At 34.0% G+C, this 18,178-nt stretch overlaps 1 protein-coding gene across 5 annotated transcripts in view; it reads left to right on the top strand.

The window, feature by feature from the left end:
- Positions 1–1,010: 1,010 nt before the first annotated feature.
- LOC106644325 (BRISC and BRCA1-A complex member 2) overlaps positions 1,011–18,178 on the top strand; it is a 258,139-nt gene continuing 240,971 nt past the window's right edge. For 2 of the 5 annotated variants that reach the window (XM_089589222.1, XM_089589216.1), the window contains exon 1: positions 1,011–1,178. The gene's annotated coding sequence lies outside the window, so the exon portion shown is untranslated. Of the gene's footprint in view, positions 1,781–18,178 lie in introns of all 5 variants that reach the window. The other 3 variants (XM_089589220.1, XM_089589218.1, XM_089589217.1) reach the window with 3 other exon arrangements.

Below are 18,178 nucleotides of genomic sequence, written 5' to 3'. Positions count from 1 at the left end.
GTGATTGGCGCTTGTGTTATTTTATTTATTACATTAAAAAACAAAGCGGCCAGTAAGCGTTCTGGGTTGTGTGGGGATTGGCGCTTGTGTTATTTTATTTATTACATTAAAAAACAAAGTGTCCAGTAAGCGCCCCGGGTTGTGTGGGGATTGACGCTTGTGTTATTTTATTTATTATTTTAATTAACAAAGCAACCAGTAAGCGCTCCGGGTTGTGTGATGATCGGTGCTTGTGTTATTTTATTTTTTTTAATTAATAAACAAAGCAGCCAGTAAGTGCCCCGGGTTGTGTGGTGATTGGCGCTTGTGTTATTTTATTTATTACATTAAAAAACAAAGCGGCCAGTAAGCGCCCCGGGTTGTGTGGGGATTGGCGCTTGTGTTATTTTATTTATTATTTTAATTAACAAAGTGGCCAGTAAGCACTCCGGGTTGTGTGGTGATTGGTGCTTGTGTTGTTTTATTTTTTTTAATTAATAAATAAAGCGGCCAGTAAGCGCCCCGGGTTGTGTGGGGATTGGCGCTTGCGTTATTGTTTATTGTATTTTTTTAATCATGAAAGCTTGTGGTACTGCTTTTAGGCGCGTTGGGTTATTGGGTTAAATAGCTTAGGATTAATTTATCGAGTTATGGTGTATGAAATGTTGTCGAGTTATCTGGGGTTTTGCGTTTTGCTTCATATAGCCAATTTGAATTTCCCGCAAGTTTGGCAGTTACTTTTGAGAGTGCTGGATGCAAGGTGCTACCAACTTAAACCTTGCATCCTCGGAAAAAATATTCTGTCTCCGAGCGCTGGTGGTGCCCGGGTCCGTACCATGTAACTTTTTTTTGCTTTGCAGGCCTATGTTATAACATAGGCCGACGTACTGAGACATAGTTACATGGTATGACCCCTGGCGGCTGGTTCAAATTTTGACCACCCTTCGGCCTCAGCTCTTGGTCTAACAGTGGTACTTCGTACCACCTCCATCACCTGTCTTATCTTGCACCGTGGTCCTGACATTAACGATTGGTACAACAGAATTCAACAGTGATATTTTGTTTAGCTTTTCTTCATACATTTTGGGTTATGTTGTCCGAGGAGATTACTGCTATTAAGAAAATTAAAATCTATCTCATGCATTGTTAAGTTATTGGTAGTTACCCGGTAAATACTTTGTCAGCATTTTTCAGTAATTGTATGTAAGCTACAAAAATTGTTTATTGATTTTTCATCATCATTGCCTTTTGATTGCCATTTTGTAATGAAACAGATTATTTTCAACCCTGCTAATGTGTCCAATTTCTCAATCAAAACGAATCATTGTCGTATTCTGGAGTTTCTGATGTCGATTACAGTTTATACAAAAAGTTCCTGAACATATTTATTTTTCCTTCAGACGAAAGTCCTGTTATCCCTTCAGTTGAGTAATGACCAATCATAGGGATTACTGTTGGTATTTTTGCGTTGAAATTCCCTGAAAATTTGATTGACCAAAAGGTTAAATGTAACAGTTACTTAGTCTAAGACTTTGGTGTGATGCTTAACTACTTGATTATACATGTTATATGTATATACATGTGATAAAAAGAGAAAAGTAATTCGTTACAGAATGGTTTGAAAATGAAGTTTTCGTATGAAATGATTGCAGTAGGAGAACAGTAGAAAAAATACTCTTTCATAGGCTGCAAGCTGATGCTTCTCTAAGAGTTATTTTTGAATTTTGGATCATTGAGACTCAAATTACTGTACATCTTTTTTTAAGTACTAAATAAACAACAAACGGTACTGAAGTTTTTGGTTAGTAAACTTTTTTTTATCCATCTATTAAGTCAAAGTTTTCTTAGGATATTAAAATTTTTTTAACCTTTGGAATAGGTAGTTGACCTATTTAGAAACTATTAGATTCTTTAGAGGCCTAGCTCGGAGGAGCTTGAGGGTCCTTAGTTTTTTCTAGAACACTCGTTTTTTACCTACAATAAGCTCTAAATTAATCAGAGACATGTCAGTGTCCATTATAATTATAATATCCAACTGAAATCTAATTTTTTTTAACTATTCTAGTTAAGCTAGTTGAGCTTATGATTCTTGTTTGACTTTAAAATGTTCATTCATTAAATACTAAATAATATCATGAATTAAAAAATAATTAATACTGTAGTGACCTGGATGTTGGTTGTCAAATATTGATAGTAGACGATACTCTCAGCACTGGTCTATGGTCTAAGTGACAGGTCTCCAATAAACCTGCAAATGTACTAAAAATACTTGTGTTTTTAAATAAAATTACATTAATCGAAGTGTTGGATCATTTTAACTTATAGTTAAGGTAGTCGTCAGCCACTTTGAGTTCAAATAGCTTCAGCAGTTCTTTCTCAGATCGACGAAAACTGCCACTTTTGACCATTTTTTAAAAACTCAATAACTAGAGTTCTGTACAATATTAAGAGCTAAAACTAGGTCACAAGGTAAATATTAGAGTCTTAAATGTAGAGACAAAATTGTAGCTTGATTAGTTATAAGCTTTTCGTGAACTGCAGCAAAAACCGAAAAAATCTGCTGCTACTGCTTTATCCTTTTATCTGTTCTGCTCTGCTCGTATGATTTTAACCCAAGAATCTCGTTATTAAACCCTTGAAAAATAACGTTATAATCGTGCTAAAAATTAGGCGTAATGTAATCATATGTTCGGGATTGATTGAATGATGAGTGGACTGTATTGATAAAAAAATGCCGGATCTACTAGGTGAGGAGAATATCAGAAAGAAAGGGGTGACCAGGTTTAATTCGAATATAATAATGGAGCACAGCACTTAACAGTTAATTCAAAGTAAAATATATAACTTATTAACACTGGGTACAATTTTAATAGTGTAGAAATTAAAAGATAGCAATGGATATAAGAGTTTGGTAACAGAAATCACTATGTATATGTATAAACAAATCTTGGTATGTAATCACGTGAGCTATTAAATAAAATAGTTTATGAAAGAACTGTGCTTTTGACCGGCAGTGTGCCGAGATCGTGCTGAAAACTCGCGCACACTTGTGCGCAGCCGGCCTCCGATTAGCTGAGCGACTGCGCGTCGTTTAAACGTCCGAAACTCAAAGACACAGCGCTCAAAGCCCGAACACATAAAACCCAAATGCCTAATCCCCGATAACCCAGTGCGCTAAAGGTAATTTTATGCTATTAAGTCTAAAATACGCCCTGTAACTCAACCCAAGTAAAGAATCTCAATAAACCCAATAAAGTTATGTTATTAAAACAACTTTCTACCACTAATCGCTTGAATCCTAAGCGGCTAATCCCCACCGACCCAGTGCGCTTCCTTGGCCGCACTTTTTTTTATTTATTGGTAAGCAAAATCTCAAGCAGCTGATCCCCAACGATCCAGTGTGCTTACTTGGCCGCACTTTTTTTCATTTATTAGTAAGCAAAATCCCAAGCGGCTAATCCCCAAGGACCCAGTACGCTTACTTGGCCGCACTTTTTTTTATTTATCAGTAAGCAAAATCCCAATCAGCTGATCCCCAACGACCCAATGCGCTTACTTGGCCGCACTTTTATTTTACTATTAATTACCAAAATTCCAAGCGGCTAATCCCCAAGGACCCAGTGCGCTTACTTGGCCGCACTTTTTTTTATTTATTAGTAAGCAAAATTTCAAGCGGCTAATCCCCAACGACCCAGTGCGCTTACCTGGCCGCACTTTTATTCTATTATTTATTACCAAAATTCCAAGCATCTAATCCCCAACGACCCAATGGGATCACATACCACGATTTATTATTAATTTGAATATCAAATCGATTTCGGTTGATATAAAAAATTAATAACAAAGAAAAGGAAGTCTCAGCATAATATGGAGTAGGCCGAACCTACAGAATCATAACGACTCTGCCCACTTAAAAGCTTTGCTTCCTAAAGGAAAGAAAAGTTGAACATCTGAGTAAGTACGATTTATGCTAAATTGAGAATACAATTTAAACAACTAAAGCATACACAAGGAAAGGGTAAGCTACGGTTGATACTATCAACATATGGAAGTTTGTAATCTCTTGTGTCGTGTAGTACTGTATTTGTAAATACATTCTGAAATTATTAATATATTAGTAACTACATACAAGCATGCATGCATAATAATCTAATTCGAGTAACGCAATAACTTCTGTTCGCACATTTTAAAAAAAAATTTTTTTTTATCTAAAGTTGAAGGGATTTAATCATCGCTAGCTGACCAATACGTTCATTGCCTGCTTTTTTGTTTATTTAATAAATAAACAAAGCTTTAAGCAGCTAATACCCAATTACTCAAAGCTATATCTTGGCCAAACATTCATTTATTTATTCATTAATCATTTAACATTACAAGAGTCTTAGCCTAAGTAAGTTGAAGCGCTCGCTTGTGTGCGCTTTCATTTATTTGCGAAGTATGTTACATTTCGAGAGCGTATTCTACTGTCAAGTAATTCGAAGTGCTTCCTTGGCCACAGTATTAGTTATTTATTAAGTATTGATTGTTTCAGAGCTTTATCCCAAGAAATTTGAATTGCTCGATTGTGTGTGCTTTTATTTATTAAGTGAATACACTCATTTATACAATGAACTAAACAATTATAATAACTCAATATAAAAAGCCTGATATAGTTTTCATATAATTTTAGAACTGTTCTTATGTTTGTTTATGTTTTTTTTTGGTAGCTACTTTTTTAATTTTTTTCTTCATTAGACAGGTTTCTACACCACCGAAGAGGTACCGTCTATGGCGCGTTGGATTTTTTATTGAAACTATTGTGTTTTTTGCTAAAGTGTCTAAAGAATAATGATGTTTTGACATTTTTTTAGAATACATAACATGTCATATTTTTAGTTTGAAAAAAAATTTAATTCAGTTTACTTACACATTAGTTTCAACTGTGGACTACCCACGCCAAGAGACCTTTTTTTGACTTATCCATCTTATTTTTAATTCTTTGGTAATGTTACTTTAATTTGGTAATAAAACTCTTATCCTTAGTCAGTAAAGTTTAAGATCTAGCAACAATTTTCTAATTAAAAAGATCTCTAAGCCCTAAACCACTTAAACTTACTGCAAGAATACTGTCTCTAGTATCAAATCAGAATTTATTGTAACAAAATATATAGCTAAGTTAGTCGAAAATTTACTTGGAGTACATATTAGCACTGTTGAATTTATTAAAATGGTTTTCCGTCAATACTAAGTTTTTGCAATTAATATTATACGCTTTTTCGTACGATTTCAAAAAGCATCGCGCATTAAGTAAAGGGATACTAGTTTGATTACTTTTTTCATCCTTAATTTTATTTACAGCAGAAAAAGTTTGCTCAGGTTCCGCGTTTGAGTGAGGTATAGCGAAAATTAATTTAACTAAAGATGTTACCGCGGGATGAAGACATTCGTTTGCCTGATTCTTTAAGTTTATGATTTTACTACAAAAAGTTTCCGTATCAAAATTCATTAATAAATTTTTTTCCTACTCGTTAAACTTTGTATGAACATCTTGCCACATTAGCAACAGTTTCGGCATCCAAAAATAGAAAATACTTTAAAATAATATTTAAATTTGGATATCGTTGTCGTTCCGTTTCATTTAACACTACTTGTAGATTAAGAAAATCTAAATGTTTGGAAATATCGTCGTTTCGAAGAAAACGCTTTTTGATCTCATGAAAACCGGGAATGTAAAAATTTTTGCAATTACTCCGTAAATTTTCAACTTCCTCTTTTGCTAATTTTCCTTCTATTTCCGAGCATAAGGGTCCTGTATAGATTTTTTCCAAGGACATCAGATTTTCCATTACATCAAAATTTGGTAAAAAGATATCTTCTATTACGATTACATTTATGAAATTTTTTGCAAGTTATATTAATAATCTTTTTATAGATTCATTAATCTGGTGTGTTTTATAAGCCTTCGATTGAAAGGCTGTATTAAAAGAGTTGAAGAAATTTAGGTTGAAATGTAAAAAACTTACGTAGGCTTTAACAGCATTATTTTGCAGTAAATTAAATATTTTTTCCGCGTTCGATTCAGGCCCATTTTTTTCACGCGACAGGCATGTTTTTTCAAAAACTTCTATCGAAAAAAAAGCAATTAAAGCTGGCCACATAGAAAGAAGACAATCGTAACATTTAAAAGCTTCGAGCCATCGTGTTCCCGAAAATTTGAGCGCTTTGTTATCAGGCAAATTCAAGTATTCTAAATTTTTCGACAATTCCGCGGTGCGTTTTGGACTAGAAGATAAATAAGAGTACACTGAGCGAGCAAGTTCTTCTATTTCTTTAGGAAGCATACTACAACAATTATTTGCCACGATCGCGGCCGAGTGACATATACAATTCCGGACAATTAAATTAGGAACATAATCCCGAAGATATTTTTGAAAACTGTTATGTTTGCCGACCATTACACTAGCGTAATCGCACGAAAGAGCAACTATATTTTTAATGTTTATTGAATTATCGTCAAGGAATTTTTCAAACACGCGCAACAACTCTTGTGCACTACCTTTCTGAGCGTCGATTTCAATTAATTGCAAAAGTTGTTGGACAACCGAATTTTTTTGCGGTGAAAAATTTTGTACACAAACACAAAGCAATTTTTTATTAGTAATGTCGGTGCTTTCGTCAATAAAAACCGAGTAATAACAATTATTTGAAATACTTGTTAAATTTTCAAACTCATTTTTATACAAAACGTTATTAATAACTTTTGCACATTTATCTTCTTTCATACGAATATTTCTCACGGCTTGAAAATCCTCGACAAGATTTTTAATGAAAGGAATTAAATTGTTTACTATTCGAACACTGACGGGGTTTTGCGCAATGAACATCGATACGCGCATTTCCAAGGCATGAATTCTATCTTGAAAAGATAGTCCTTCATTAACAACTGTTAGGATGGTACCTGAATCGATCGCGGCGTTTAAATTATCGACGTGGGTAAAAGTTGTGCTGCGAGCAATCAAGTCACTTTTGCTAAAAAACTTGAAATCTTTTTGACAAGCTTTACAGTAAGCCTTTTGCTTATCGGTCGCGTGCTTTACAAGCCAATCTTTTAATACCGGATCGCTCAACCAGTCTTCCTGGAACAAAATAGCCGACCGTCTTTTTTTCGGTGTTACAGTTGCGCTTTTCTTTGGTCGCTTGTTGTTAGTGATGTCATCAAGGTTAAAAACAAAAGAACTAAAAAAAATCGCGATAACAAGAGCTAATGTGAAAATAGAAAAAAATAGAATTATCAAGATATTCATGATGATAGACTTTCTGCTAACAACAACGAACAAGTAAAGTTGAGTGCAGAGACTGTCACAACTTAAATACAAAGGTTACAAAAATTCACGTAAAAGCAGAATCTACAGACGTTGCTACAATTATTTACGCGACACAGTACAACTCCTACTCACACCACGCATGTATGTGTGTGTTTTTGACACACTTTTACACAAAAATTGATAAAACACCTTATACATCCGCAGGAAGTTGGGAGAAGCAGTTGCTTTACGAAGACATCCAGACCAAAGAGAGATATATAGATCGCTGTTTGCGATGCTTTGACGTGTGTTGACAGTTGACACGCGCGCGAGCATGCTTCTGCACGTCCATCGCGAATTTGTTTGTTTCGGTGCGAAATACAATAACTCAAAATATAAAGTTTACTTTAGGATGATTTTAAAAATAGAGATTTTAAAAATAGAGATCTTTAAAAATTTACAAAAATTATTGCGTTTAGTAAGTAACTAAATCGCTGCATAGTATGAAAATTATGAAAATAATAAGCGCAATAATACTCACAGCTCATTAAATAAATGGGTAAGTTTATAAAATATTGAAAAATTATATAGAATTCGATAATCTAACCGTTAGAAATGACGAACATAAATTTTTTTTTGTGTTTCTTCGTGGAATACTCAAAAACAAAAGAAAATTCTGCTTGCAATTCTTGTATTCCAACATTTCGGGTACACAAAAAACATCTTGTCCAGCTGAACCAATACATCGCACAACTGTAGTTGTATAACTAGTTTATAATCGTTTTATTCATTATAATATTAATACTGAATGCATTCATTGAATAAATAAAAGCGCACACAATCGAGCAATTCAAATTTCTTGGGATAAGGATCTGAAACGATCAATACTTAATAAATAACTAATACTGTGGCCAAGGAAGCACTTCGAATTACTTGACAGTAGAAAACGCTCTCGAAATGTAACATACTTCGCAAATAAATGAAAGCGCAGACGAGCGAGCGCTTTAACTTACTTAGGCTAAGACTCTTGAAATGTTAAATGATTAATTAATAAATAAATGAATGTTTGGCCAAGTGATAGCTTTAAGTAATTGGGTATTAGCTGCTTAAAGCTTTGTTTATTTATTAAATAAACAAAAAAGCAAGCAATGAACGTATTGGTCAGCTAGCGATGATTAAATCCCTTCAACTTTAGGTAAAAAAAAATTTTTTTTTTAAATGTGCGAACAGAAGTTATTGCGTTACTCGAATTAGATTATTATGCATGCATGCTTGTATGTAGTTACTAATATATAAATAAATATCTGAATGTATTTACAAACACAGTAAAAAAAAAAGAAGAAAAAAAAAAAGAAAAATTTTAAGTCTCAAACTCACAATTTCTAGTTCCAAAATATACTCCGTAACCAAATGAGCTAGTGCACTACACGACATAAGGGATTACAAACTTCCATATGTTGATAGTATCAACTGTAGCTTACCCTTTCCTTGTGTATGCTTTTGTTATTTAAATTTTATTCTCAATTTAGCATAAATCGTACTTACTCAGATGTTAAACTTTTCTTTCCTTTAGGAAGCGAAGCTTTTAGGTGTGCAGAGTCGTTAAGATTCTGTAAGTTCGGCCTACTTCATATTATGCTGAGACTTCCTTTTCTTTGTCATTAATTTTTTATATCAACTGAAATCGATTTGATATTCAAATTAATAATATATCGTGGTATGTGATCCCATTGGGTCGTTAGGGATTAGATGCTTGGAATTTTGGTAATTAATAGTAAAATAAAAGTGCGGCCATGTAAGCGCATTGGGTCGTTGGGGATCAGCTGATTGGGATTTTGCTTACTGATAAATAAAAAAAAGTGCGGCCAAGTAAGCGCACTGGGTCCTTGGGGATTAGCCGCTTGGGATTTTGCTTACTAATAAATGAAAAAAAGTGCGGCCAAGTAAGCACACTGGATCGTTGGGGATCAGCTGCTTGAGATTTTGCTTACCAATAAATAAAAAAAAGTGCGGCCAAGGAAGCGCACTGGGTCGGTGGGGATTAGCCGCTTAGGATTCAACCGATTAGTGGTAGAAAGTTGTTTTAATAACATAACTTTATTGGGTTTATTGAGATTCTTTACTTGGGTTGAGTTACAGGGCGTACTTTAGACTTAATAGCATAAAATTACCTTTAGCGCACTGGGTTATCGGGGATTAGGCATTTGGGTTTTATATGTTCGGGCTTTGAGCGCTGTGTCTTAGAGTTTCAGACGTTTAAACGACGCGCAGTCGCTTAGCCAATCGGAGGCTGGCTGCGCACAAGTGTGCGTGAGTTCTCAGCACGATCTCGGCACACTGTTTGACCCACATGATCGAAGACAACTGCGGCTTAATGGACTGCCTGGCTCGAGCGTGCTAGGTGGACTGGCTGTTGCTCACACCTCACAGAATAGCAGTCGCAAGCAGCCAAAGTAATATATATGTATCTGACGCGGAGCAGTATGATTGATGGTCACGTAGGGCCATCATACGCACGCAATTGGTTAAAGAAAAAAACTAAAGAAAAATAAAGTGCGCGCGTATACAAACTTTAGAATAAAATCATCAAACATACTAGTTTGATGTTGAACATCATAATACATTCAAAGATTTGTTGTAAAGTTTTAATGTAAAGCCACACTACGTAATGCAAGAGCCAGTCTCTGTTAATTGCATAATAGCAATTTTCACACTATCCGACAAAGCTTAGGAAAGACCAAAGATTTTGTACAATTCTGATTTCTTATAATTTTTGTATGTGTCCCGCTTCATCAAAAATATTGAAAGGATAAGGATACAACTGATATTTTATAGCATTATGTGCCACCGCTTCTTTTTCTTAAAATTCTGATCTTTGATAGAGTGATGCTGAATTGACTTTATTGGTTTTTTCATTTGTCTGGTTAATAATGTGCATATTAAATGCTTTATTCTTTAAAAGGCTAGATGACATTTTTTAATTTCAGGATCGATAACACTAGCTGATAAAGACATAGGATTATCTCGTTAAGTAACAGGTAAATACTGTAACAACCAAAAAGAAATTTTATTTAAATGGAGGATGTCTTTTAATATTCTCCCGCTTATTAAATCAACGTGCTGCGCATTTAACACAGATAATGTTATGAGAGTTATTGAGTAATAAGAATGTGATACATGTATACTGAAGACTTTGAGTATATTGTACTGATGTAGTAGAAGTAGTGAATGGATTTTTATTGGCAAAAATTGTTAGTAGGTATATAGTTAGTACACAAATCGTAGGTTGTACATTTGATAAGGTTCGTATATAGAGTGCATTGTGTTACTTCAATTACATTATGGTATGCGTGAATGTTATTTTACAGAATAGTAATCTGTGGATCTGTGCGTTCTTAGACTTAATCGTGAGGAGATGAAAGGTGCGAAGGGGAAAGAGAAGCCACGCCATAATTGGCATTGTACTGCAGATATAAGGGAGATGGACTAGCGGCGCTATCTCTAGGCAACCGCAAAATACAGCTTTGCGGACGCTTGGTGCTGACGAAGCACACACAGGCTAGAGAGATCTCATCTGCCCGTCAAAGTATGTGGTCATGCATGCAAGCAGGCGTTTGTCGTTGGCTGTATTGTGTATCTTTATTACAATTATGTTCTCTCTTCATTAAATCTTAGTAACTACTTATTACAAGGTGTGTTTACTCATTCCCCGATCCACGGAATAAGTTTCTCATTATATCAACATGATGAAGCTGAAACTAGCAGACAAATTTCAGCAGCGATACCGTCGCATAACAACTTATACCTTGAGTATCCTTAAAACTGAGACAGGTACCATTTTATTTTACTGAATTAGAAAGGTACCTGGTTTTCTTTTAAGGTTACCCTAAGTAGAATTTGTTATTTGAAGGTATCGCTGCTGGAATTTGTCTGCTAGTTTCAGCTTCATATCAACATGGTAGCAGCTCCGTGGTTACATGTGATAAAAGTGTAAATCCAACACTGAAAATCGAGAAAAAGTTCTTGTGAAAATGTACCGTTGTTGTTCACGTGCCCTGTTCAAGTTTTAAAATTGAAGAGATTATATGCAAGTGATCACAGATAAAAAAAAGTGTCAATCCAACACTGAGAAGTTAAAAAAAGTTTTTGTAAAGATAATCAAAGATATACTGGTTTTAAAAGAGTATATTTACAAAGAAAAAGAAGAATCGGAAAGTCTAGAAGGTTCGAGAACTGATATAAGTGATATCAAGATAGTGGAAGTTTCAGTACCTGTATTTAATGCCCAAGACTGCACACTGGAAGAAAAGGATTTTTAAAATTGAATATATTTGCAAAAGTAATAGAAAAAGAGAAAATATCGATGGACAAGGAAGACGAATGGGTTGAAATGGATTTAAAAAACATTAATAATACATACAGTGTTATTTCAAACAAGCAGCTGGAATTTGTCGGTGATTTGGACACGAGAATGAAGATTATTAAAACGTTTGATGGAATGTACTTGAAGGAATCGACAGAACTACAGATAATATGTTGAAACAAATTGGAAAGAATCGGATTGAAAGATTACTGGGAGTCATCAACCTTTATAAGTGAATTGGAAAAAGTAGTGAACGAGTTGGAAGCTGCAGACGCTACAGTGTCAGAAAAAGAAAAAGTGAATTACTTATTGAGAACATCACCAGAAGTGGGCGAGGATTCGAGTAATAAGGATGTGTACGCACAAGTATGTTTAATATCACTTTAATGCTACAACGTTGAGCTAATTGTACATAACTTAATAAAGAGAAACTCAATGTAAATGTTACTTAGATTAATGTTAATAATTATATATGGCTTTTTTTGAGCACGCACTCTTGGCCAGAGAGCACGTACAGGCCGTCGGGCTTGGCGGCGTCCCGCGCGCAGACAGGCCTTGGTCCCTTTTCTTCTCGACTCCTTTTCCGGCTTTTTCCCTCGCCTCAGCTGTCGTGGTAAGAGAGCGCCTAAGAGCAAGCAGGATGGTCGTGGTACCACGGTGATCAAGCGCGGCATCGCTTTCCGTACGCCAGCGCGTGCGAGAGAGAAAGAGCTTGACTGAACTAGTCAAAGTCCCTCCTCGGCACCAGCGCTTGCTTGCGACGATGGCATGTCGTCGGTGGGCTGGGCTGAGACGCTACTCTAGTGCAAGCGTAAAATTGAATGCTTTGCAATAAAAATTGCACTTTCGTGTCGAAATTGAAAGGTCATGAGAAACGAACAAGAACTTGTTATGGCTGTGCTGAAATTGGACATTTCAATAAAGATTGCTTTAACGTAAACAATGCTGGCTATGGCGTTTAAGCACAAACGGGCGGGTGCCAAAAATTTCGTGAAAATCGCGCGCATTGAGAAGCTTTAAGAAGCAGAAGCAACGGCAGAGGCAGAGTTTCAAGCGGATAACGAGGCAGAGGCTACGAGTGACAACAGAATACTTGGCAATGGCTCGCTTAGTACGTTCTCAGCAAAGGTCGTCGAGTCTTCTGCAATACATAGTGGAACGAAAGGTTAACGTATAGGCTTTTAGATAGTTGTTGTACGAATCATATACTAAATCGTGATGATATTTTTGTTAAATATATTGATTTGAAAAATCCAGTGAATGTAAATATAGGTGATGATAGAAGCTTATAAACAATAAAACTAGAACAAGTTTCAAGTTATTTTAAAGTTTTTGATAGATTTGTTACAATTGATATGTCGAATTTATTTTATGTAAAAGATATGACTGCGAATTTTATTAGTCTTGCTGAAGTAATGGATAAGAATAAAGTTATTACCCAAAATAATACGACGAAAATTTATAATAAAGAAGGTACCTCTTTTGCTACAGCGTGTTAAATTGATACATAACATAAAACGCAAAGTGAAATTTAAAAATATGATGTTAAGATTACCGCTAATGCTATGAGTACTGAGAAAAATGATAAAATAACTTTGAAAAAATGGCCTTGTATTTTGGGACATGTAAATTTTTAATGTTTAAATATACTATGTGAAAATGAGTTGGCTGAGAGAATGCCTAAAAAAATTTAAAATTATATTAAGTAATTTGCTGTTTGTAAGTAAAATAAGATGCATAATTTACTATTTGAGAATAACAGACAAAAGATATTTTTTAAATAGTTCACACTGATTTAAATTGCCCTCACAATACAATTGGATTAAATAGGGAGAAATGTTTTTTAACGTTCATTGATAATTATAGAAAAATTGCTAGAATACATCTGACTTAATTAAAAAAATAAAGTTTAAAACTATTTTTTTTTGTATATCAATGAAATTAAAAATTTAATGCGAAAAAGATTTTAAAAGTAAAGATGTAAAAATAAAATAGAGTACACGAATAAAACCAGTGCAGTGGGTGCTTGGGTACCCAAATATGAAGTTATACGTCTATTAAATTATTTGGCCGACAATATAATTATCACTAAAAATATACCTTTTATAAAGCGATATCGTGTACATAGGTAGAGCAATTGTCGTTACAACAAGTATACCTATAATTATTGGGTGTGGTGTCAATTAATATTTTAATGTTAAATAGATGAACGGTTATAAACAATATATTACGGCGCAATAAAATATAACCAATATGGGGAGAATCACGTCAACTACCCCAGCGCCCCCGCAGACCGCCCGTTCTCTTACGCATTTTTTCCTCAACTTTCCAGTAGTAGCATCTGTTTTTTTGAAATTTTACCTCCATAACCTTGAAAAAATAGCTCAAAAATGCGGTATATCTTTATAATCTTGAACTTTTGGCATTTTTTGAACCATCTAGATCGAAAGATTAGACTTTTTTACGGAGATATCGGCAATATAAAAGAGGGGTTTTTCGTTTTTACGTCGTATTTAAACAACGAACGAGACGGCGCGAGCCGCTGGCTGCGGCCGCGTTGGCAGAGGGTCTGCCGCGTGCCGTCTGCTACGGTCTTTTCAGCTGTATGTATTGGCGATGTAAACAATAGTTATTAAACGAGGGTTTGCAATGGATAAGTAATAAGTTTTTTGATAAAATTTATTTATGTAGACAAGAATATTATAATAAATAAATCATAATGAATGTCCATAAAATTTAAATATATTCAATAATAAAAACACCGATGTTTCACTTAGTTTTCCGCTTCTTTTTAGTCACACTCGTTTTATGTCCTTTTAATTTCGGGAATATTTCATATTGATTACTTAAAGACGTTTTCTTTAGGATTAGTTTATTATTCTTAATGGGATTAAACCCATGATAATTTAGTGTTCCTGTAATCGTTCTTGCACCAGAAATGTGTTCTTTCAGTTTTAAGGCAGTTTCTTTACATTCACATTTACTACTAAAAAAAACTTTCGTTTCTTTACAGTGATTCTCCGCTCAGTTAAAAAGATCTTCCGCCGTTAAAATGTGATTGCCGGCAGAGAGTTGCAAACTCGTCCTTCTCTCGCCACGTTTTATATTCGCTCCTATCCCATCACACGCTCTCTTCCCGTGAGCGGTAGCGTGGAAATGCAACTTGGCTGGAATTCTAAAATCTTTTACGCGATTGAAAATAAGATGGAAATGAGTTTTGTTTTTAAAGTGTTGTGATACGCCATTACTTATCTATATTCAATGGATTACAACATTTCACTATTTTGAGTACTTTTATTAAAAATGAGTTGTAAAAAACCAAATCACTGCTAAAATAAACCATCGATGAATGCGTAAGTATAAAGCTCACTTTGATTCTCTATTACAATCACATAAGCTACGAAAAAAAATTATAAAACAAAATTACATTGAGAATTTAAAATAGTACTGAAACCTATGATAACTTCGAACTTACGATAGCATAATCTTGTGTTTTAAACATAATACACATTATTATACAAAGTAACAATCAAAAAGTTTTTTGCGATGTGCAAACCGCCACGGATAGGTATGTTTGTTTACATCCAGTCGGAGAGACGGTAGCAGACTGCGCGTAGTGGACACACTGCCGTTGTGTTCGTCGTTTAAATACTACGTAAAAACGAAAAACCCCTTTTTTTTTTGCTGTCGATATCTACGTAAAAAAGTCTAATCTTTCGATCTAGATAGTCCAAAAAATGCCAAAAGTTGAAGATCATGAAGATACAACGTATTTTTTGAACTCGTGAATTTTTCAAGGTTATAGAGGTAAAATCTTATAAAATGGATGCCACCACTGTAAAGTTAAGGAAAAAATACGTGAGAGTAGGTGTTTAGACAATTTTTTTATTAACGTTTTGAGACCGAAACGATGAGTTAAAAACATCGTGTTTAACGCTCGCGGGGGCCGTCCGCAGCGGGCGGCGCTGGGACAGTTGACGTGATTCTCCTCGTATGTGGGCTGGCCAATATCTTTAAGGTCACGCTCACATCTGTCACATACGCTCAATTCCTACTTTACATATTATGCAAGTCCATATTTAATACCTGAAATATATTTGTATCTTAAAAGTTAAGAAAAACCATCCTGTAGTACTGCTTTCTTTAATAGGAGATAGTATTACATACCAGTGAATATCCCTTCATGGCGTTTATCACTCATAGGACTTTTTGACAAATATTATTCAAATGTCAAACGTATATTCATGAAAGCAAAAAAAAAAAAAATACCCACCAAAAATGGCAGATTGTTTAACTGTACCCTCTTTTAAGTGTTTAATTTAAAAAAATCGTAATGTAACATATAACCTTAAGGAAAAATCACTTAAAATTTCATTTATGGGAATGCTCTGGGGATGACGACCGACATAGTTCGAACTCGGGGGGCAGCAGTGAGGAAAGACTCCAGTCAATAAGAAAAAATAGAGGCTGTTTGAAATTTCAATTCGTATGTTTAGTAAAAAACTATTTTTGGAATGTAAAAATGATTAATAATGAATTTTTGAATCATTTAACTATAACACCAATTTATTGTATTAATATTCAATTTTATATTGAAAACAAATAGGCTGAATAATATTTTGGCACGGAGTAGACAGCGAGAGAAGGTGAAAATCATGTATGTAGATATACAGGCGTTATTCGTGTTCGTCAATCTTATTTGCTGGACTCTTGGCTTTCTGGTGCTATCTGATCCAAGCTTACTAGGTCACCATAATTTGTGTAAGTCTCCGAATTTTTATTTTAAGAAACCTATTTATTTTTCAAATAAATTAACTAGTTTTTTTTTGTAACATAAGAAAGATGGAGTCAATTATGCGTAAAAGCGTGTATAAAATTACATCCACATGAGAGAAATAGTTGCCAGCGTTGATAGGTATATTTGCGCTCCACTTATCTCTCTGAACTTTTCCCTTGCTATCTTTGTGATAAACGTCCTTAAGTCAAAAGATCACTTTGATCATAAATTAAAAATGGTTATAATGAAGTTGATCCTAAAACTCTATCTCAAACAACAAAAATTAAATAAATTAGAATAAAATTCAAAAATTTTATTGTAGTAACTATCAATGTTTGACATAATAATAATTAATCACAATATTAAAAATTCTAAGTTTATTAAATTTAATGTTACATTTTTGTATAAATATGACTATAAAAATAATTAAATAATGAATATGAAAATAAGTAAATAATTCATTTATTTATTTATTTATTTAGCAGAATTTACAGGACCAAAGTCACATTACATGTAATTGTGTAGATTACATACTAATGTAAAGTTAAGGCGAGAGATCAATATAATAAGTGCTCTGATGGACAGTGCTCGGGTAACACAAACGAATAAGTCGCACGAAACAGTTAACACATACACACTGTAAACAAGGCACCATAAAACGCCATTTCAAATAGAAAAATAAAGATTGAAAATTAAAAATTAATACAACGTGATTAATTACTGCTATGGGCCGTTACATGAATTTGAGAATAAGTGGGACCATATATGATTTAAACCAGTTAAAATTATCGAACTCATGTAAGTCACAATCTAAAGATGCGATATAGTTCCATACATTTCTCAGTCTTACAGTAGGTGTAAAAAACAAAAAATTTTTAATATAGGTACGCTTAACAACCGGCGCATAGTGTCTCAAATTATATGGGATTGATCTTGCAACGAAGAGACTTGTAAGATTTGGGCAATTAACGAGGTCGTGTGCAATTTTATAACTAAAACAACAGTCAATGAGGTCATGACCAGACTTTACAGAACAAACATTCAACATTGACGCAATAGCAGTGCAGTCATGACTCAGATACGACATAGGTCTACGTTACTTATATGACATGAATCTTAAAAAATTATGATTGACTCTTTCCAAAATTTCTACACGATTTTGGTAATGGGGGGTCCATACGACCGAACAATAATTTATAATAGGCAGCACCAGCGTTCTGTATAAATAAATCAGCGTCCTGGGGTCTCTAAAGTCGGACGTATTTCTTAAAAAATTAAAAAAAAAAGTTATGTTTATCATTAATTTCCAAAATCAATATTTTAAATTTGAACTCTATTTTTTGACTATATTTATTTTAAAAAAATAGTTATTTTGTAAATCAAACTTATAAATTCAAATTTCATACAATGAATTAATTATTTATTTATTTTACTTACACACCCCACTGGGGTTGGTAAAGAAGAACGGGTTTACAAATCAACTACCTGTACTCCTTTCACAATTCTTTTGACTTTATCTTACTCTAATTACTTCTATTTTCAAGTTATTTTATTTTAAGTTTTGGTTTCGTAGACCATGTCTAACCTCAACCTATCTTTTGACTGTCACTAATCACAAATTATTCTCTTTACCTATACTTATACTTAACTTATACTTCACTTTACTTAATTTTATCTATTCTCATTTTACTTTACTCGAATCTCGTCTTAACGCTGATACAAAAACTCAGATGTTCCAAAATTAAAAATTTACCAACAAAATTGAAAAAAAGAAAA

This window comes from Copidosoma floridanum, unplaced genomic scaffold, assembly GCF_036245765.1.
Source record: "Copidosoma floridanum isolate Cflo_tuat_1 unplaced genomic scaffold, Cflo_Japanese_pri ptg000008l, whole genome shotgun sequence".
NCBI lineage: Eukaryota > Metazoa > Arthropoda > Insecta > Hymenoptera > Encyrtidae > Copidosoma > Copidosoma floridanum.
Note: the sequence above shows the minus strand (reverse complement) of the source record. Positions and strands in the feature narration are given on the sequence as shown.